The sequence below is a fragment of the Podarcis raffonei genome, chromosome 3 (genome assembly GCF_027172205.1).
Source record: "Podarcis raffonei isolate rPodRaf1 chromosome 3, rPodRaf1.pri, whole genome shotgun sequence".
Taxonomy (NCBI): domain Eukaryota; kingdom Metazoa; phylum Chordata; class Lepidosauria; order Squamata; family Lacertidae; genus Podarcis; species Podarcis raffonei.
The window spans coordinates 22,162,558-22,185,156 of NC_070604.1; the positions used below are offsets into that span (position 1 = coordinate 22,162,558).

General features: G+C 44.2%; 2 long non-coding RNA genes across 2 annotated transcripts; one reads left to right on the top strand and one right to left on the bottom strand.

The window, feature by feature from the left end:
* The first annotated feature begins 1,346 nt into the window (after window positions 1-1,346).
* LOC128410077 (uncharacterized) lies at window positions 1,347-22,193 on the top strand. Its single transcript, XR_008329379.1, has 3 exons — window positions 1,347-1,428; window positions 20,870-20,988; window positions 21,981-22,193. It is a non-coding gene; the product is annotated as an uncharacterized LOC128410077 (long non-coding RNA).
* LOC128410078 (uncharacterized) lies at window positions 9,174-11,370 on the bottom strand. Its single transcript, XR_008329380.1, has 2 exons — window positions 9,911-11,370; window positions 9,174-9,330 (listed from the first exon to the last, which is right to left on the bottom strand). It is a non-coding gene; the product is annotated as an uncharacterized LOC128410078 (long non-coding RNA).
* Window positions 22,194-22,599: the final 406 nt, after the last annotated feature.

Here is a 22,599-nt window from a genome sequence, read left to right on the forward strand (position 1 = left end):
CCAATACATATAGTGTCCTGGGCAAAGGACGAGATGGTGTTCCTCATTCTATATACAGAAGTAGACTGAACAGTCTGTTGACAATGGCAGACTTTGGGCACTCAAATCTCAGTGGTGCCCTGTGCAATGCCAAAATTTGGTGCCCCTTTGCCTCTCACACTCCATTCTACAGTATTGTTGTGACGCCCCCTGAAGTGCAGGGTTCAGTGTGACCAAAACCAGTTCCGCTACCCTAAAACCGCCTCTGCTGTCGATTATTCCCTTCAGCAGTGGCAACAGGGTAGTACCGTCCAGTGAACCTAAGGGCTGCCTAGTTTAGGGGGGCTGACATCGCACATGTGATGCCACGCGTGTGACATTACGATGTGGCGAAGAGCTGGGGGTGGAGCCAAACACGGCAACTGTGCAACTCAGTGACTGGCAGGAGGCTGCTTCAACTCTCCTTCCTCTCCAGGACTGGAGGAGAAGAAGAAGGAGGAGGAACCGGCCACTGGAAGCTCTGCACTTTTGGGACATTGGGGGTGGCCCCTACCCCAAAAACATAGGGCCCCCCAAAAAGGCTTGTCCCCTAGTAGCAGTGCCTTATCTGAGGAATGCCATTACTGGACAGGGATATATGGGACAAGATGGCCTCTTGGCTATCCCTGGTCCAAGTCCACAGGCAGCTGATATCTTTGTCAGTGAGATATGCCCTGAAGGCCTGGCACATGTACCAGGTATTCCTTGACCTCCCATGATCTTTTGGTCCACCCCATCTCACAGGGCGAGGCTAGAATGTGGGTGCATCCCCTGTGTGCTGCCTCACAAAGAGCAGTTAAGTGAGTTTTCGGCTTGAGATCTGAAGCGGGGAACCTTTCCACACAAACAGGAAAGTTGCTCCGAACTTCCTGCCTGAGGGAAGGGCACAGAGGTGAGGAATCTGTGGCCCTCTGTATGCTGTTGAAACCCCAGCCAGCTCAGCATGGATTATGGGAGCTGTGATCTAGGAACTTCTAGAGGGCCTCAGGCTTGCTGCTCCTGGTTTAACATGGTTTAACATGCTGAGGTAAACCATATGCACACTGTGTGGATGATTTTTGGACAACTTTGTGTAGAGGTCCCATATTTACTGCCCTTTCATTGTGATTAAAAAGCAAAGTCCCTATGGCAGTGTTGTTCTGTGGAGTTACTGGCTGACATGAAACAGACCAGCAGAGTGCAGTAGCAGCCTTTCTAGGAGCCGGTGCTTAAATCTCCTAACATGGCATTCTTCCTCCTACTTAGATGTGTGATCCATATCTCCATGGAGAGGAAACCAGTCACTTTCTAAGTTTAGACTTTCCCCCTGCTTAGTATTCCCTGCATGCCCTGCAGTGAAGGCATAGAGAATTGCAAAACTTGCAGATGCTCCTCTCAGAGGTCTAATGAGACTGGCCTCATGAACTGAAGGTAAGTTCCATTGTTCGGGGAACTTTAGGGAAAGAACCCTAAATTTGGTGATTACACTTAATGCATTGAAGACTCATGTCTTGAAGCATCTGAGGAGGATGAGGGTCAGGGTCAACAAATGATGCGGTTGGGGGCCAAGTAGAGTCCCAAGGGCCAAATATTTGGCACCAGAGACAGAGGTTCTCCATGCACCCACCCACCCAATAGCCTTACAGTGCAGTCCTAAGCATGTCTACTCAGAAGTGTCCCATTGTGTTCAGTACGTATAGGATTGCCATCTTATATATCATTCATTTATTATAGGGTCATTGAAGAGGAGAGCATATGCAAACTTCCCTTTCTCTACCAAGAAACTGCAGCCTACTTCGAATGCAGAGTTGCACTTTCCCAATAGATTTGATCCTCTTCTCACACTCCCTCACACCTGCAATTTCTTTTCAAAATAAAGATCCATATAGATACAAGTTCAGGTTTTTGTTGATGCAGTTGTAGCTTCCTTACTGAAAAAATAGATGTCGTTTAAATAACAATTCCCCACAGATACAGGTTCCTTCCAGTCATCTGGGCACTAATTCCAATTTTTATCATGTTGCTGGGCAAAAATCCTGATCTTATAAGGGCAAGTTGGGCAGAAACAGGTTTGACTTTCTCTGTGCAAATCCCTGCTTTGGACCTGCACCTGAAAAATGCAAGGTCCAAGTGGGCAATTGCTACTCTCTTCACAAAATCCTATTTAAGTTAACTCAGAAGTAGTTCAGATTTGCATATACATAGGAGTGCAGCCTACAGTGCTTTCTCTTTTCTCTTCAGAGGGAATTCGAATCCATGCATTTCCTAAACACACACCAAATGGAGCAGACTGGGAGAGAGGTTAGGTGATGTTCCCATGTAACACAATCCGGAACTCATGGCAGTGAATGAACATCTCTGTATTAGGGCCATTTATTTTTATTAACAGCAGCAACAACATACCCTTTAAACATCTTTTCATTCAGACTATTCAAAGCATTTAGATTAGTAATTCGGTTCTTTCCTATGCATGACCGAAACTCATTTTTCTCCAAAATTAGGCAATCATAGCGAACACAAAGTGCAGATGATGTAAATTAATATTTGTACAGTATCAGATCATCTGGCATTAAATCAATCCAAAGCTATAAAGGTCAGGTGCTTGTTGAACACTATAGCTGGATTTCTCGCTCACAATTAAAACAGTAAAGCAAAGCTTTGAATCATATTAGATTGATATTTAGTTTAACTCAGTACCAAAGGCCTTAGCCAACAGCCAGGGTCTCAGCAAAGATCCCTCTAACACCCATCTATACCCATTCTAATTAGAGATTAATGTTTGGTGTCTTCTAGATGCAAAGTGTATAATTAATAAATGATAATAATAATTATTATATATTATTTATATCCTGCCCATCTGAATGGGTTTCCCCAGCCATTCTGGACAGCTCCCAACAGAATATTAAAAACACAAAACATTAAAAACTTCCCTAAACATGGCTTCCTTTAGATGTCTTCTAAAAATCAGGTAGTTGTTTATTTCCTTGAAATCTGGTGGGAGGGCATTCCACAGGGCAGACGCCGCTACCAAGAAGGCCCTCTGCACTGGACCTCACCTCCTGGCTGAATGATGGGGGTGGAGACACTCCTTCAGGTATACTGGGCTGAGGCCATTTAGGGCTTTAAAGTTCTGCACCAACACTTTGAATTGTGCTTGGAAACGTACTGAGAGCCAATGTAGGTCTTTCAGGACCAGTGCTATATGGTCTCAGCAGCCACTCCCAGTCACCAGTCTAGCTGCCGCATTCTGGATTAGTTGCAGTTTCCGGGCCACCTTCAAAGGTAGCCCCACATATACTATATGAAAGCCAGCACAAACCATTCTATAACCAATGTGGTCTCCAAATCATTGGCGCCGCTGCATGCATCTCTTCACTTTCTCTCATATATCTGAATGGTTGTCATTATTACCTCCAGGGAAAAATATCTCTGTACTTGGAGACACTTGTGCAGCAATGCAAAAGCTGCCCTGCAAATGGAACGACCCTCCGCTGTCTGGGTGAGATGTGTAATGCACCTCTGTACACAAAGCACATAAAGATGCACTAGGATGCCCCCCCCACACACACACACCTTGAAATTCCCAGTGTCTATTTGCAACATGCAAACAGTTCCTCCATAAGCAACTTCCCTCCCCACATCAGGGACTTGAGTTGGTATTAGCTGAAAGAGAGCATTCCATTTCAGCATTAATTGGCTGGCTTGCTTGCTTGTTGACATTTATGGCACTCCATATGGCTCCAAGGGATCCCTTAGGGTGGCCAACAACATGCCATAGAGCAATAATAAAACCCATTAAAAAGTAATAACATTAATCAAGGGAAGCAAGGCAGGGGGAGGTGAACACGGCAATGCTAAAAACCAATAACAAAGCCCATGAAATAACCAAACCGAATTTGTATATTCTTGATACAGTAAGAAAAACTAAGGATGCCCCAGAGGAGGGTGGAATAAAATGATGTTTACCAGTTTTCTTTAAAAGGGGGACAGAAGGGGGCCCATCAAACATCCTTGGGAGGAGAGATCCATAAGAAGGGTGGCGCCATGCAAATGGACAGCCTAGTATCAGACAATGTCAGAAATCAGAGCAAGTCTCTAATGGCCGTATTGCAAGGATGGGGAACCTGTGGCTCTTCATGTGTTGGTTAGGGATGATGGGATTTGCAGTCCGGTAACATCTGGAAGGTCACGGCTTCTGCTCCTCTGTTGGGAGGAGGAATACCACACCTCTGTGGAAGGCCACAAAAAGTAACACTCTCACATTTTAGAGCTGGCAGTGTTTGCCGACTCCTGACGCAGCTCTGTCATAGCCATGTTTTCCAAAGGACTCACAGTTTGACCTCTCTGAGAGGCCCTCCTTGTACATTGTCTAAGGAAGGACATTCAGAACAGAATCAGGAACAGAATCAATAAGAGGGAATTTTCAAACCATCTTTCCAACCTACATAATTTTGGGAAAGAACACAGTCTAGTGAAATTTCAGCTCCATTTATAGTGCCAAGTTCTTTCGGGTGGGGTTTGAAAACAACAGGGAGTTGTGAAGTTTTAATTTAAGGCCAAATACAGATTGTAGCATACAGAGAATAAATCAAAAACCAAGGACACCTTTCCCCTCTCTCTGATAAAAAAATACAACCTTTGATCTGAGTGGAAGACAAAGAGATGTATGAAACTGTAAACAAAGATCTATTCCAATCCTAGACTTAGCAACACTTCAAATAAGAAAAGCATCTAACTATACGCTTTTTTGTACCTTTGACACCTTGTTTTCTGGGCTTTTGTCACCCAGGAAAAACAGTGTCTCCATTTATTCTCTCTCTCCAAGAAGAGAATAAACCATTTTTGTCATTTAAGTACAAAGGCAAGTTGCTCGGTGAAACCACGATGTAGTATGGAAATCAATGTGACACACTCACTATTTTTCTAGAACCAAACATATTCCCTTCCTCTTGAAGTAAACTAGAATGAGGTAGGTAGCCGTGTTGGTCTGACGCAGTAGAAATGTGTGTGTGTGTGTGTGTGTAATGTCCAGAAGCACTTTAGAGACCAACTAAGTTTGTTCTTGGTATGAGCTTTCGTGTGCATGCACACTTCTTCAGATACCTCTGAAGATACCTCATTCTAAACTAGAATGATTAATAAAACAAATATACAGCCAGGCTTTCTCGAAATGTTCACCTGTCTGATCCAATTAGGAGGGGGGAAAGTCGATTTAATCTGTGGTGTTAAGCAGTTACCATGTGTACTCAAATCTCCAAAATGCCAGGAAATTGAGGCATTTAAGGGTCTCGCGGCTGCGTGGGGATTTTAATCCCAATCTCCTCATACCCAATTCTGACCACTGTGCCATACTGAACCTCTTCCTACGTACCACGGTTCCCTATTGGCTACAGCTAATGCCAGTTAAAACTTGGGTGGTGCATTAAGAGCTCCCCTCCCTGCCTTAGTTAGGTACATTAATGGATGCCATCCCTCTTTGAACAAGCCCCACTTCTGTGTTCAGTCTCCTGTGCCTGACTGGCCAAGGCTCCTACTTTGAAGGAGGAGCCTGTTGTTAAACATACAGGATCACTTTCACATGGCTGCCAAACACAGGGCTGCCGAGGTATATAGTGTTACGATATGAGAGCAACGCAGCTGCAAACTGGTAGCTTGTTTACATCACATGATGTGACTAGCTGTGGGAAAGAATCTTCCCGGAAGTTCACAGGCTTCAAAAGTCTTTGTGCAGTGTGTAATATGAGACCTTCCTGTTGCGTATGTGAAGGAAGTCTTTGTCTCTTGCTTGCTGAACACTGAACTGTTCGGACATGTTTTCTGTAGTGCTGCAAAGTCAGAAATAAACAAGATGTAAAGGACTTTCTGACTATCTCTTTTCTCTTGCCGGTATGCAAGGAGGGAGGGGGTGTGCATTTTCCACACTGGGAAATGTCGCCTATCGAGATCTACCCTGGACTTGCGGGGATTGCAGCCAGGGAGGTCACCGGTAAACAAGCCCGGGAGCCTGGGAGAGTTGCCAACCTCTCCCTAGGAGGCTTATTTTCCAACATATAGCCCTGTGGTACATTGGTGCTGGGGGTGCCAGCATAGTTTGTAAAAGCAATCCTGCATCTCCCTCCCATAACTGCTGAATGGAGAGGGTATCTGGAGGCTATCAGTGGCTGCTAACCCTGATGGCTATGTCTTACTTCCACTGGCAGAGGTAATATGCTTTTGAACGCCAGTTGCTGAAAACCACAGGAAGGAGAGAGTGCTGTTGAGCTCTGGTCCTGCATCGGTGCTTCTCAGAGACATCCGGCTGGCCACTGTGCGAACAGGATAATGGCCCCCTGTCTTGATACTGTGGGGCTCTTTTTATAGCTTTTGGGGGGGGAGGAAATGGATTCTAGGCCAAATTTAATTTGAAGCAAAGCCTCGATTCTGTTCTCTTACATAAAGGTAAAGGGACCTCTGACCGTTAGGTCCAGATACGGATGACTCTGGGGTTGCGGCGCTCATCTCTCTTTACTGGCTGAGGGAGCTGGCATACAGCTTCCGGGTCATGTGGCCAGCATGACTAAGCCACTTCTGGAGAACCAGAGCAGCCCACGGAAACGCTGTTTACCTTCCCGCCAGAGCAGTACCTATTTATCTACTTGTACTTTGACGTGCTTTTGAACTGCTAGGTTGGCAGGAGCAGGAACCAAGCAATGGGAGCTCACCCCGTCACGGGGATTCAAACCACCAACCTTCTGATCGGCAAGTTGTAGGCTCTGTGGTTTAACCCACAGTGCCACCCACGTCCCTGTCCTCTTACATGAGGTGCATCTATTTTAGGAGTAGATCTCATGCTGAAAGAATGGTCACCCTCACAAGAAAGAGAGAGGATTAAAGAAGGCGCAGGTTTGCTTAAAATCGGCACATGCTGTGCCAAAATCCCAATGGAGCAGAAAAGATCATTTATGTATGTGACCACAGCTGCGTGGATGTCATTGGCCCAGAGATGGAAAGAAGATGAAGTCCCAACCAGAGAAGAATGGCAGATTAAGTTGATGGATTACGCCAAAATGGCAAAAATGACCAGAAGAATCAGAAATCAGGGAGACCAAAATCTCCAGTGTGGTGTAGTGGTTAAGAGCGGTAGTCTCGTAATCTGGGGAACCGGGTTCGCGTCTCCGCTCCTCCACCTGCAGCTGCTGGGTGACCTTGGGCCAGTCACACTTCTTTGAAGTCTCTCAGCCTCACTCACCTCACAGAGTGTTTGTTGTGGGGGAGGAAGGGAAAGGAGATTGTTAGCCGCTTTGAGACTCCTGAAGGGGAGTGAAAGGCGGGATATCAAATCCAAACTCTTCTTCTTCAAACTCTTAATAAGAAATGGGGGAAATTTATAATTGATCTTAAAAATCATTGCAAATAGTTAAAACTGTTAGTAGGATTGGAATAACACTTTCAGTTTAATGGTGAATTTTGGATATAATTGAGTTGTAAAAGATTTGGATTATTATAAAAGATGCAGGAGGAAATGACTAAGGGTAGGACCCACAAAGGGGAGGAGGGAAGTCCAGGAGATTTTTTGGCGTCTTGTTTTTATGATGTATATTGGATATGTGATTGTAAAACTTTAATTTGAAAAACCAAATAAATAAATTTATTTTAAAAAATTAAAAATAAAATCTGCCCATGCTGATTTATATGTGTGTGAGCAAATAAAAAAATAATTTCTATAATTTTAAATAGAAACACAGTGTGTCTCTCGCTATGACCCAGAGACCTGGATGCCCTCTCTGTTTGTTTCCCAGGTGTGCACAGTGTAGTGCAAGGTCTCTGCTTTCTCTCCATGTGGCTCTTTATCTTTAAGCCTCAGTGCCTCAGCTGGGCAGCCTTTCAAATACCAGGCTCTTGGAACTTTGCTGCACATTTTAAACAAGAGAGCTTATTGCCTGCTGAATTGTGCTTTTAAAGGTTGCTTCTGATCTGTGGATAACTTGAATTAAAGTCTTGTGATCCTGGTCTTGTGCTTTGTGGCTACTGCTGTTAGCTGCTCTGGGTTCCAGCATGTAGAAGGATGGAATTTAAGAACAAGAAACAAAGAAAGGACAGCTGCAAATAGAGGACTTCCCCATGTAAAATCAAATGCACAGCCACCCTTGGAGGAAAGGAACACTCCCAACCATTTGGGCAATGTTGTGCAAATGCTTTTCCTCCATTTGTTGGCGCTGTCCCAGCTTCATCGCCGCTCTTAAATGGAAAAGGAGGTGTGTCAATGCCAACAAAAGACCAGGGCACTTTACAAAGGCCCTTCTCTGATGTTAAGACTGTCACTAGTTCTCAGGAGGGACTCAGACACACACCAGAACTTTTGGTTTGTACGGTTGAAGTGGGTTAAAACACACTGGCTGCATTCACTTGACAGTTTATTCCATTTTCATGAGGTTACCTCTTACATTATATTTGATTCGCTTCTGGAACAATAGTGGAATATAGCACAAGTTCAGCTCTCATTCAGTGGCATACCAGGGGTTGCCAGCACCCAGGTCTGCATGGAGGGGTTGGGAGGCAGAGAAAAGGATGGAGTACACATGCACAGTCAACTGCATAATGGTGTCCACATCACCCAGAAGATTGCAGCTGCAGAGATAAGAAAGGAAGAGTCGTTCCATTGTCTGGAGAGGTCGCTTCCTGGTTCGCATGGAGAATCGATTTTTAATGGAGCCCAGTGACGGAAGGGCACAGCTGTATTGAGGCAGCACTGGGTGTTGAAATTTTGCACCCCCTACCAATTTTCCGTCTGGGGCAACTGCTCCTGTTCCCTCCCATGCTACACCCCTGGTCTCATTTTCATATTATTTGCAAAGATAAATAGGTACCGCTCCGGCAGGAAGGTAAACGATGTTTCTGTGTGCTGCTCTGGTTCACCAGAAGCGGCTTAGTCATGCTGGCCACATGACCCGGAAGCTGTACGCCGGCTCCCTCGGCCAATAAAGCGAGATGAGCGCCACAACCCCAGAGTCGGCCACGACTGAACCTAATGGTCAGGAGTCCCTTTACCTTTACCTTTAACCACCCACCCTGCCCTGGAAGCAAAAAACATGAAAATGAGCACACAGCTTGCACTATATTCCACTATAGTTCCATAAGTGTCTTTTAAGCTGTGCAAAAGCTCAAATATAATGCAGAACAGTTAGGACTTGGCTACATTAGCAAAGAAAATGTGTTTTATATGTGTTATAACACTGCGGCAACAGATGGCGCTGTGGAGTCCTGTCTTTTGCCAACATGATTTCCCATAATGAAGTTTACAGTGTGTGTTCCTGAAACACTTTTTACGTGTCTAGATCCAGCCTTAGAGGAAAGCTGTGAAAAGAGAATAAACTGCCTTGTGAACGTAGTCTCAGTTGTCCTAACATAGCACATCTGCTTTAAGAACAAAAACAAAATGGACTTTGTGTGGTTAAGAAACTGACAGAGAAAAGCACCCAAAAGCATGGGATGGAGAAATGATTCATGGGAAGACGTTTAAACACCCCACTAGCAAATCTGGATGAGTGCTCATTGCCTTATAACTGCCAGCAAACAAATCAGAACGAAAGCTCACTAAAGACTGGGCAACTAGCATTTAAGCTTTGCACAAGTAACTCAGGATGAGTGCTAACTAAACATGTTGTCATGTGGAGAAGCCTTAACACATATGGTTGTGCATCATGACCAGGTTATGTGAGAATGCAGGATCTCACCCAGTGGCGAAGCTGCATGCTCCACTACCAGGGATGGAGAGCAGGCGGGGGTGTGGCTGGTGCCCCCCGTGGGCGTGGTGCACATTCCGGGGGGCGTGGTGTGCATCCCGTGGCGTGGTGCATGTTCTGGGGCCGTGGCGCGCTGCCTGTGGGGGTATGGCGCCTGGCGTGCGTGGGGTGTGCAGGGCATGTCCTCCTACCTGAATAGTGGTGCCGGAGGCGGTCCACTCCCTCCGCACACCCGTTCCTCTCCCAGTGATCTCACCCCATGCGGAAAAATTTGTTAGATCTGTTCATGCATAACTGTCTCTGGATCAAGGTAATGGCCGAGCAGTATACATATCATAAATCATTTCGCTTTGTTATTTTTAGAGTGTTCAGAAACTGATAAATGTTAATAAATGGATGAGTTTGACTAACACTTGATGAACACGTAAGGCTCTTATATTTTATTTTTCTTTAGAGGAACTGTGCATCACAATTTTCACTTTGGGAGATTTTCTTCTTCCTCCGTTACTTCTGAAAGATAATAAGATTTTATCAACTTTTTTAAAACCATGAAAAAACAGTTTCAAAACTCACCTAGTCAAACTGGTTTTCAGTGAAGCCATTTATCATCTTAGCACTCAGTAAATTGGACTGGATCTCTTAGCAGAAGTTGAGCTTTCATCACATTGGAAAAGGGGAAGAAGGCAACCCCCGAGTGTTCCAGAAGATCAAAGCCTACATCCTTTGCTTCTGCTATCCAGCCTACAGCCATTTAATGCTATGATCATATCAGTTCCTGAGTTTCACTAACTTCAGATACCTGCTTCATTTTGACTGCTGACCACAGGATATCATACAGACGAGAGTGATGGAGCAGAATTCAACATACCTGGTAATAACCGTACATCCGAGGACAGTTCCCCCCCCAAAGTCTATCAGTAGTAATGCAATGCATCTCTCATAGTGTGCAGGTGACCTGGGTGCTGGATTGGGTCCGCTGTGGTCCCTCTGCTACAAGGCCCCTCCTCTCCCATCTTCGTGTTCATTGTTTTCATTAGTTCCATGATAAAAGCAAATTCCTAGTACAGTGGTACCTCGGGTTACATACGCTTCAGGTTACATATGCTTCAGGTTACAGACTCCGCTAAGCCAGAAATAGTGCTTCAGGTTAAGAACTTTGCTTCAGGATGAGAACAGAAATCGTGCTCCGGCGGTGCGGCAGCAGCAGGAGGCCCCATTAGCTAAAGTGGTGCTTCAGGTTAAGAACAGTTTCAGGTTAAGTATGGACCTCTGGAACGAATTAAGTACTTAACCTGAGGTACCACTGTATTTGTCCTGTTCCATTTCTCAGCTACAAACAGCTAAGGGCAGCCTCCCAGTATGTGTTTAATAGTGGCTTGTTATGAAAAATGAGAGGATCAATGAAACCAGCATCCCATCTCAATGGGAGAACTGGCACTCGCAAAGGGAAGCCGAGAGGCCCCTGGAAATTCCAGAGACCTCAAGAAATAAGAATTAGAAAATGGAACAATCAATATATGTTCATTTCAAAACACACTGCTTTAAAATTAAGAAAGCAAGAGTAGCTTCCTAGACTTCAAATGAGAAAGTGAAATCCACCTAAAAACCATCAAAAGCCATTCCTGCAGGTGTTTTATATCTGTTTATGAAGAGATAGGTGATAGATAGATGATAGATAGATAGATATAAATAAATAGATAGATAGATGATAGATGATAGATAGATAGATGATAGATAGATAGATAGATAGATAGATAGATAGATAGATGGACAGATAGATATGGTAGATAGAAGCTTGCTGGGGACATCTAAAGCAAATGCCAAACCATTATTTTCTGTCTGGTAACAAAGGGATAACCCGTTTTTTATTCCGCTCACACAGAAAGGGAACTCTTGTGACACATTCTCTTAATGAAGAGCTCTGTTACTGCAATGATCCTTAGATCTCTACCGAACGTCTTTGCCATCTCAAGATATTCCACAAATGAGAGAACTTGGAAAGCTAGTCAATAGCAGCAAAGCTTGCAGCCCTTATCAGCACTGTGGTTAATGAATTGGCATTTGTACTGTAGCCCAGCCATTATGCTTATCTTGAGGGTGAAATTTGATATAGGACGTAGAAATACCGTTTCTGTCCACCCTGAGCACAGCTGAAAAAATGAACGTGACCAAAACTTTTATTTTATGAAGGTTATATGGAAAGGAACTTCGAGTACCAAAACACAAAGCAAAAATCATTCTAGTGCTTGAGAACCACTTCACATATGCCTAGAGATGTAAAAATTCCGGAAATTTTGAAGCCATGAGGGGGGACCCCATTTTTCCGGCTTTTTTCCAGGCCTTCCCATCTCTCATCCAGCCATTGAAGCAGTCCTCCATAGCTTCCAACAATTCTCCCTTGAAAATAGGGACATCCTATTCTATTATTATTATTATTATTATTATTATTATTATTATTATTACCCTGCCCATCTGTCTGGGTTGCCCCAGCCACTCTGGGCAGCTTTCAACAAAGATAAAAACATAACAAAATATTAAACATTAAAAACCTTCCCTATACCGGGCTACCTTCAGATGTCTTCTAAAGTTTGTATACTACTCTCTTTGGCTCAGGGGTTGTATAACTTCATACCCTCCAACATTTCTCCGATGAAAATAGGGCTGTTCTAAGAAAAGCAGGATATTCTGGGATCAAATCAGAAACTGGGACAGCTTCTGTAAATCCGGGACTGTCCCTGGAAAATAGGGACACTTGGAGGGTCTGGTCTTCTATGTACCACTAATCAACTTCATCTACTAAATAGGTAACAGGAGCAATCGAAACCTCCTAAACCAGGCTGGGTGGGTGTGTTGCATTAAGCAGAACCTTCCCTCCACCCAGCTCTCCCATGGCTAAGCTGGCATATGCATGTTGAGGGATCTCCACAGCAGCCAGTGGAAGACTCTGAAATGGGGCATTCTGAGGGCAGGGATTGGCTGAGCTAGCCTGGAATCTATCGGATTCCACAGCACTTTCACTACTGTCATGTTATGGCATGGGGCTTGATCTGGGCCCAATTGCTGCACCAGCTCCAGGCGGCTGGATGTGGCAGGGCTGTACATGTGGCAGTGGGCACTGTTAGAATTCCTGCTCCGTGATTGCAGTCATGGGATTTTTGTCTATCACATGACAGTGTATGTTTTCACTCCACAAAGTGTGGGAAGTGACGGAGACAGGATGTTTGTGTTACTGTGTTCTGTGAAGTGGCACTATTGTCCTTTCTCTTTGCTGTCTGATGCTAGAGAGAAAGGGAGCCATGTTACAGTGCTCCGTGTGTTTATATGTAAATAAAGTAGATTAGCCAAAATGCTGAGTTGTTGAGGTCTGTCACACAAGCTGCGAAGACTCTGCAGATCCCTAAGTGTGCCGATGTCTGTTGGCATCAGTCGCTGTGATGTTCGGGCAGAAGAAAGGTTTTGAAGCTCCCGAACGATCGACCAGGAGGGAGGGAACATGTCAATTGGGCATGTGTCTCTACCAGGGTCCTATTTGAGTGTAGGACGAGCTCCTAACAGGCACATCACTTTGTGCAGCCCCACTGGCAGGGAAAGAGGGCTTGGGTTACAGTCCTGCTCTGCACATAAACAAGTGCCACAGCTTGATATATTCTGACCTTCAACATCATGTGCTCAAGAACTTCAAGGTGAAGATTGCTTATTCCCAGGACATCATCTGAAGGCGCATGATGTGTCAACCTTGCTGTGATCAAGGAGGTCTGGGTCTCTTCAGTGCCTGGGTGGAAGGCTGCCTGCCGACCACCTTGAGTTCCCTCACAGAAGATACGCTGGCTACAAATGCAATAATTTAATATTGCCAGAATGGTTTTCAAAATCTTCATGGCTATAACAAAGAAGGGTCACTCTGCCTTTCATTACACTGGGTATCGTTATGGCTGTGCAACAGCTTTTCCCAACGGCATCCTAAATAAAAACGCAACGTATCCCAGAAAAAGTCTGGAATAGGAAAAGAGCAAAGAACAAAGTTGAACTTTGCCCTCCACCGCCTGACTTAATTAAGCAACTGCAGTAGCTGTGCACACAAACAAAAATCAGCAGCTTTTTCCCATTTCCCCTTAGCCTTCCAAGCGAATTTGGCATGGATTTTGCGGGTGGCAGAGGCAAGTTTATCAGAAGGCATAAGGGAATTGTTTCTATTTTCTCCTGGCGCTTTTCTCTCTTTTTTTGCATATGTTTTGAAAAGTGACTGGTGAATCGATCAAAAAGCACCCAAAGGGAATAGGAACGGTTTCATTTTGGCAGTAATTAACTGATTATCATTTTAGGGCCCGATTCCCTCTGACAGCTGAGTCTTGCAGGGCATTCTCCAGTGGTTTAGGAGAAGTAACGGATGATATAACCAGTCTTGAACTTAATGCAAGAAAAAGTGATTTTCTTATATTGTAATGGCAGATGGCAGAAATCACAGAAAGGTAGATGGGAGAGGATCCAGAAACAATCAGGTCACAAGCAATCTAACCCTTGCAGCACATATTCTAAAGTTGGCAGCCACTATTTGGCTGCCTAATGCGGCAATTGCTCCTTGTGGAGGTTGTAGCATGGAAAGTGCCACCCACCTGCAGGATCTTCTGGCAGTAGGCATGGAGACTCATTGTGACATGGTTAATTGGTCTGACTCTACACTTAATGGCTCCACACTCTTCATAGTTTTGATGGTTCTACACTTCTTCTGTTGCCCTCTTTTTTTTATATCCAAATCATTTTGGGACTATTGGCCGGAGTATCTGCAATGCCCAGCCAGACACCACCCACCCATGCTGATCTTTGGATCCACTTGGACAGGACAGAGTAAAAGAGGGCTTCCTATTTCAGCTATGTCTTGCTTGAACAACAAGGTCTTCCTTTACTGAATAGCCCAGGGGTGGGGAAGTGGATCTGACCACTTGCCAGTCCATTACTTGATTTCACCATCAGGTGGAGTGCTGGCAATCAGCTGGTGAGTGGGACTTCAAAGCACAGCACAAGGTTCTTTGCAGAGTGCTTTGAAGTCCTGCTAGTCAGCTGATCGTCGGCGCTTCGGAAGTCCATCGGTTCTGAAACACCACCAATCAACTGATGTAAGGGGCTTCAGAAGCACTGCATGTAAAGTGCTGACAACCAGACAACCAACAGTGCTTCAGAAGCCTCTTTTTGGCCCAGCCCAGCCACCGTTGTACTTTTTTTACATGTCATATACAGCATTCCGGCATGATTTGGCCAAAATTGCCTGATGGTCCAAATTAGGCCCATGGACTGGAGGTAATCTTCACCCCTGATGTAGCCTTTGTTCTTTGGTCCTGATTTCCAGCTTGCTTCATGATCCTTGTTAAGTTGTGGGTGAACATATCAGACAACACAGCGATTCTTCAAACAGCTCTTGTTTATTCACAGGCCAGAACAGAACTGAACTGAAGGGTTCAGCCAGCCTGCTTATATAGAGCTCCACTAGAGCGTAACAGTAACAATTTTCTGTAATTATCCAATCACTGAACGTCACTTTCGATCCCTTATTTGCCAATGTGGACCTGAACTATCTACAGTATCCCCCTGCTGGCCCAGGGTGAGAACTTCAGTACATAACAATCCTGCCTTACAGTTTGCTCCTTCTGTCCTGGTTTTTAAGTCATAAAATCTGGTTTTTTCCTCAATTCATCCTCCTGTGCCTTGTCCTTTGGTTTTGATTTACTCTAGCTTTGTTGCCCAGCATTTGGTTCTGGTCTCTAAGGACATCTCAAACTTTTGCCCACATCCCAGCCTTGGCGATCAGTTATCCTAACCAGTACAGCACACAGGCCCAATCCAAACCCATAATCCAAGTGGTAATTTTCAAGCATTGCTTCTATCCGCATGCATTTCTATAGGTAATGTCAGAGTTAATTAAGCCACATCCAACCTCCTACCACCCCTCCTGTCAGCCTTTACAATGCTCATTAATCATGAAGCTCAGATAACTAGGCTCTCTTCTATGGCGTGGTGCCCCTGGGAATGTGATGCTGAACTACTGCTCTGACCTTGGCTTGAAAGCTGTTTGGGGCAAGAGCCAAGGTGGAAGGAAGCTAACAGAGCAATGTGTTACTTTGGGCAGGAGTCAGCATTAAAGAACACCATGACTGTGTTGCTCAGTTACCTTTACATGTCATGTCTCTCCCATCTAAGTAGACAGTATTGTGCCTTAAGCAGGTTGGAGCAAATTTATTCTGAGAACTCAAATTCACACACCAGAAAATCTATGAATTTCACTGGGGAACCTTTCTCTGTCCAAAGTCCGCATACGTTTGCAGGCAACCCTTCTTGGCATGATGGTATATAATTTTTTGATGGAATCTAGTAACAGCAGTCACAAAATTAAAAGACGCCTGCTTCTTGGGAGAAGGGCAATGACAGGCCTAGACAGCATCTTGAGAAGTAGAGACATCACCTTGCCAACAAAAGTTCGTATAGTTAAAGCTATGGTTTTCCCAGTAGTGATGTATGGAAGTGAGAGCTGGACCATAAAGAAGGCTGATCGCCAAAGAACTGATGCTTTTGAATTATGGTGCTGGAGGAGACTCTTGAGAGTCCCATGGACTGCAAGAAGATCAAACCTCTCCATTCTGAAGGAAATCAGCCCTGAGTGCTCACTGGAAGGACAGATTGTGAAGCTGAGGCTCCAGTACTTTGGCCACCTCATGAGAAGAGAAGACTCCCTGGAGAAGACCCTGATGTTGGGAAAGATGGAGGGCACAAGGAGAAGGGGGCGACAGAGGACGAGATGGTTGGATAGTGTTTTCGAGGTTACCAGCATGAGTTTGACCAAACTGCGGGAGGCAGTGGAGGACAGAGGTGCCTGGCGTTCTCTGGTCCATGGGGTCACGAAGAGTCGGACACGACTAAACGACTAAACAACAACAACAAAAGTAACAATGAAAAACAAGCAATATATATTTACTTATATCCAAACCAAAAGAATACAAACACGATGTATACTGACAAAATATCAACCATCTAAACCTGATATAGCGCACACAAGTTGTTGTTGTTGATGATGATGATTTTATATTCTACCTTTTTCTCTGACATGACACAAGCCGGCTTACAGATTAAAAACAAGAATCATTAAAAACATAGAAAAAAGCATCATTAAAAAAATAATTAAACATCAATAGAATTAGAACTATATACACATATAAAATCTGTTTAAAACACACAAATAATTACAATACCAGCAAATACAAAACGAAAACAAAAAAACAATAAAATGGTGGCTCCCCTTTACTTTTCATATTTGTTTGTTTGTTTGTTAATTAAATTTGTACACTGCTCTATACCCATAGATCTCAGGGTGATTCACAACATAACAACACAATAAATAAGAAAAAAGAAAATACATAAGAAAAACAAAAACAACCGCAACATTCCCTGCTTCCGCAAGACATTTTAAAAGGGCATCGGGTGTCAATCAGCCAAAGACCATACCAGTCAGATCAGAGCTATAATTAGGAAACACTGGCATTTAGTGTAGAACCATGCCTAGCATTGGTGGGTGGAGAATTGAGAGGTAATTTTCTAAATAATAATAATAATAATACAGTTATACCTCGGGTTACAGACGCTTCAGGTTGTGTTTTGTTGGGTTACCTACCTGCCGAAACCCGGAAGTACCGGAACGGGTTACTTACACTTTGCACATGCACAGAAGCACTGAATTGCAACCCGTGCATGTGCAGACACGCCGCTGCAGATTGCGAACGCTGTGGGTTGCAACCTGCATCCCGCACAGATTATGTTCGCAACCCGAGCGTCCACTGTAATAATAATAATATGTATACCCTTCCCATCTGGCTGGGTATAATAGGAATTGCAATGTTGGTGGTGATTGTTGATCTGAAGGAGAATTTGTCTAGACTGGCTTTTCAGTCAATGGTCTAAAATGTGTTCAAAGAGCACAAAGCGCTGATCTCCGAACCACAATGGAGCGACATGGCTTACATCGACTATAAGGCAGTGGCTTTTCATGCTTGCCGTTTGAAATAAAGAAAACTTTTGATGATACAAGTTATGGCTTGATCAATATTAGCACTCTCAACTGATGGTAATTGCACTCTGATTGATATTAGAATTACTAACCAAAAGGCTTCAGATAGATTAAAATTAATCAGGACATGTATTCTTTTTCTTCACAAGGGGGGGGGGAGGAACGAGGCCTGGGAAACCCTTGCAGTGGATGAAATATGAATGCACAGGATATATTTTCTGTCTAAAGCTGTGTGGTCAGAAGATGGCAATTATCGAGATATGTGCAGAGCAAAGTAACAGTCAGTGAATCATAAGGACATTTCCCACAACTGAATTATATCCTGCTCCAGGACACAGCGAAGTATTGGAGACAAAGCTGAACAAACTATCTTTTTATATAATAATAGATTGGATCATAAAATCCGAAGAGTGTCAGTATCTTTAAACGCCCTGTGGCCTTTTCTCCAAACTTCGGAGCAGTATCTCGGAATCAGTAATGGAAGTTGTGCTGAACAACCGAGGAGAGGGAGGGAGGGGGATTCGTATCGCTGCACTTTAGGCACCCTCCTGAACGGAACCAGTGGCGGATGGTTCACTGACCCACCAACCTCAGCCTCCCCTCAGCTAGTGCCCTACTTGCCAGCCTTCTTACATATAGTAACTCAGAGGGGTGAAGGGTGCAGGAAGTGCCTGCCATTGGTTCTGTCATTACCTACTGTTGATCTCACTGAATTCTGCCCTACCAATCCCAATGCACACCCTCCAAGTTGCTGGAAAAACACCCGGGAAGGCCACCACCTTCCCCCCAAGACACAGGGGCATCTTTCCGGTGGCCACCCTCTGGCTGTAAATCTTCCTCAGTCCAGAGAGACCGGTGATAAGAGATCCCTCCCTCCTGAGAGGAGCACGCTCATCTCCTCGCATCTCATAGCAGAAGAAGAGTTAATCAGTATCTCTAAAACTACTTTTAAAAGGTAAAGGGACCCCTGACAATTCGGTCCAGTTGTGGTCGACTCTGGGGTTGTGGCGCTCATCTCGCTTTATTGGCCGAGGGAGCCGGCGTACAGCTTCCGGGTCATGTGGCCAGCATGACTAAGCCGCTTCTGGTGAACCAGATCAGTGCACAGAAACACCGTTTACCTTCCCGCCGGAGCGGTACCTATATATCTACTTGCACTTTGACGTGCTTTCGAACTGCTAGGTTGGCAGGAGCAGGGACCAAGCAACGGAAGCTCACCCCGTCACGGGGATTTGAACTTCTGATCGGCAAGTCCCAGGCTCTGTGGTTTAACCCACAGTGCCACCTGCATCCCTTTATTAACAGTCTTTATATACTTATATATATATATATATACTTTATTAACAGTCTATATACAAAGAATACACCAGCATGACTGCTCTCTCAGCATCAGTACAGAACAGCCTAACACACAGAAGTGAAACTGAAGTCACCAGCAATACTCCAACAGTCCTGAGACTTCCTGTCTCATGCTCTCAGGCACTCACATGATATAAACAACATAGTGCTATTTGCTGAGCAAGCTTGGGTGGATAAAAATCCTAACACGTGTCCCTATTTTCCTGGGGAAATCCTGTCCTGGTTTCTGATTTGATTCCAGAATGTCCCACTTATCCTTAGGAAGTCTCTTAGGAAGAGAAATGTTGGAGGGTATGGTGTTATGCAACCCCAAGCCAAGGAGATAAGTAACTATACAACTTTCAGAAGACAGGCAGTCCTACAAAATGAAGTTTTTAAAAAAAATAAAATAAAAAATGTTTTATTATGTTTTTATATAAGTTGGAAGCCGCCCAGATGGAATATAAATAATAAAATTATTATTATTATTATTATTATTGAATAGGATGTCCCCATTTCCATCGGAGAAATGTTGGAGGGTATGCCAATGGGCACCAGCCACCACTGAACAGAACTATCTATGACAACTGGGCCAGCTGGGAAATACTTCATCTACATTAAATTAGTTTTCCTAGAAAGTGAGACCACCGGAAGAGCTGTCTCGGATCAGACAAAGGGTCCCACGTCCAACATTCTGTTTCCCACGGTATCTGACCACATGCCTCTTGGAAGCCCAAAAGCAAGGCATGGAGGCAATAATCCTCTCCTATTATTTTTCTCCAGCAACTGGAGGCCTGCAAATGGCTATCATGACTAATGGTCACTCATTGACTTTTTCTCTATGGGTCACCTCAAGAGAAGGAAGAGGTGCCACCATGACCCGCCAGGGACTTCTCTTCCTTTTCTTTCTCCATGGAGTTGGTAAGTGGAGCAAACAGGGAGGCACTCCCTATTATTATAGAACACAGTACGCAATAGCAGAATGTTAAATATATTCTATTCCTCTGGTAAATGCTCTCAGCTGCTTGTGATTCTGAAAGTTTCCCCACACTAAAATGAATCAGCAAGCTTCCCAATTTGAAGGTAAAGCGAGCACTGAAAGAGGCAAACGCAGAATCGCAAAGAATATTTAAAGGCCTTTCCTAGGGTTTCAGCACAACTCAATATCGTCCCCTATCAAATTGTGTTAATTAATGACATTAACTCAACTGAGATTTATTACTCCCCAACCAAGAGATGTATAATTAATACTCCTTGCCTATATATAGCTCTTTGTCACTACATTTAGGAATAGAAGCCTCATTTATTCTAAGGTTATAATGAAAAAAATTGACTCGTGCAATTTTAATTGCTGTAATATTTTTCCCGATTTTTGCAGAGCTTCTTGGAATTTGTTGGAGCCACTAGCTCCTCAGAAACCTTTCTACAACGTTCATTTAGCTCCTGTCATTTCTTACACTAAATACAGCGGGGGCTTGATGGCTTATTTGATACCTGCATCAATCTTAATTTATTTCCATAATTTCCTCTGACAAATCTGTTGATGCCATTGACATCCTCTGCGGCAATCATTCTCACAGACTCAAGGTTATTTTGACATTTCCCATGCCCATAACTCACACATCTAGGACGTAGCCCAATTCTGCTGTCTTTTACCCTTCATCATGTTCAATACCTGTCCTTTACTTGCCAGCCTGTAGGCTGATAGTCTTCATTATATCCTGCTTTGACTAATGTAGCATATTGCTTTCTCCCTTTGCAGGCCTGTGTACCGTGCCACTCCACATCAAATATATTGCAGCCAAAGCATTCATCTTCCTGGTTCAATCCATTTGTCATTTTGCCCTGTCCTTTACATCTACGAAAGCCTGCATTTACCAGGTGACAATAGTTAAGATTCATGGAATCATACAATTGGAAAGATCATAAGCCCCAAAAGGGATGCATGCATACATTATTTATTTTTAGAATATTTACCCCACTTTTTGACTTTAAAATAAGGTGGCCATACGACCAACTTTAGGGACACGGGTGTAAACCACTGTGTAAACCACTGTGGTGTAAACCACTGAGCCTAGGGCTTGCCGATCAGAAGGTCGGTGGTTCAAATCCCCGTGACGGGGTGAGCTCCCGTTGTTCGGTCCCTGCTCCTGCCAACCTAGCAGTTCAAAAGCACGTCAAAATGCAAGTAAATAAATAGGTACCGCTCTGGCGGGAAGGTAAACGGTGTTTCCGTGCACTGCTCTGATTCGCCAGAAGCAGCTTAGTCATGCTGGCCACATGACCCGGAAGCTGTACGCGGACAAACACCGGCTCCTTCGGCCTATAGAGCGAGATGAGCGCCGCAACCCCAGAGTCTTCTGCAACTGAACCCAACGGTCAGGGCTACCTTTACCTTTACTATGACCAAGTTTATGGAGGAGACCCCTCTGTTTGAAGGTCTGTCCCATCCAAGTCTACCTAAAGATAAGGGAGACAGCAAGAGGGGCCTTAAAGTTGCCCATGAATGGTGAACAACGCCTAGATTGCAGACTGAGCAGGCATACAGGTCATCATTGTCTTCCCCAGTATGGTGATATGTATTGTATTTCTATTTGAATTGAGTATACACTTAATTCAAATAGAAATACAATACATATCATAGAGTTGGAAGGGACCTTGAGGATCACCTATGTCCAACCCCCCGTAATGCAGGGATATGCAGCTGTCCCATATGGGGATCAAACCTGCAACATTTGTGTTATAAGCACCATGTTCTAACCAACTGAGTGTCACCCTTCCTGAATTTGCATCTATACATACAAATTAGTGTGTGCACATTTTATGGAAATCTGTGTCCTTTCTGGGTGTGTGAAGCATATCCTCTTTTTCAGTATTATATACATGTCCACACTACCTCCAAGGCCCTACAGGTGGCTGATAAAAGTCACATCCAACTCGGATCTGCACTGCTTTCTTCAACCACCAACAAAGAGCCATTGGCCGTAGACAGACCAGTGGAAGATTCCTTGATGTGTTGCCTGATCTTCTGATGCCAATTGAAGGGGGCGTCCGAGGAAGCCAGGTGTAAAGGCTGCCAATGATGACCATTCAGAATGGCAGATGGTCCTAGCCAGGCTAGCGGATGAGGCATTGCTGTCTTGCCTTTCTCTCTGGTCCTGAATATGTAGGAAACCAAAAGGACTATTTCCAACAGGAGACTTTGCAGTTGACTGGGGTGACCTAAAAAAGAAAGAAAGAAAAAGGCAGCAATTGAAATGTACTTTGTGAAATGAACGTTACCAGAAGACATGTTCCCAATCATTTTTTGCCAGCATTTCTAATTAAAAATAGTGAGTCATGTTTGATGTAAATGTGCTCCTTCGAATGTAATTTTACTGACATTGGATATGATGAAAAGGAAAAGAAGCCCATTAAATGAAAAGCTAAAGCTATTATTCTCCTGCCTGCTGTCTAAATCCCAAATGAATTACCGTATCTCAAGGAGTCATG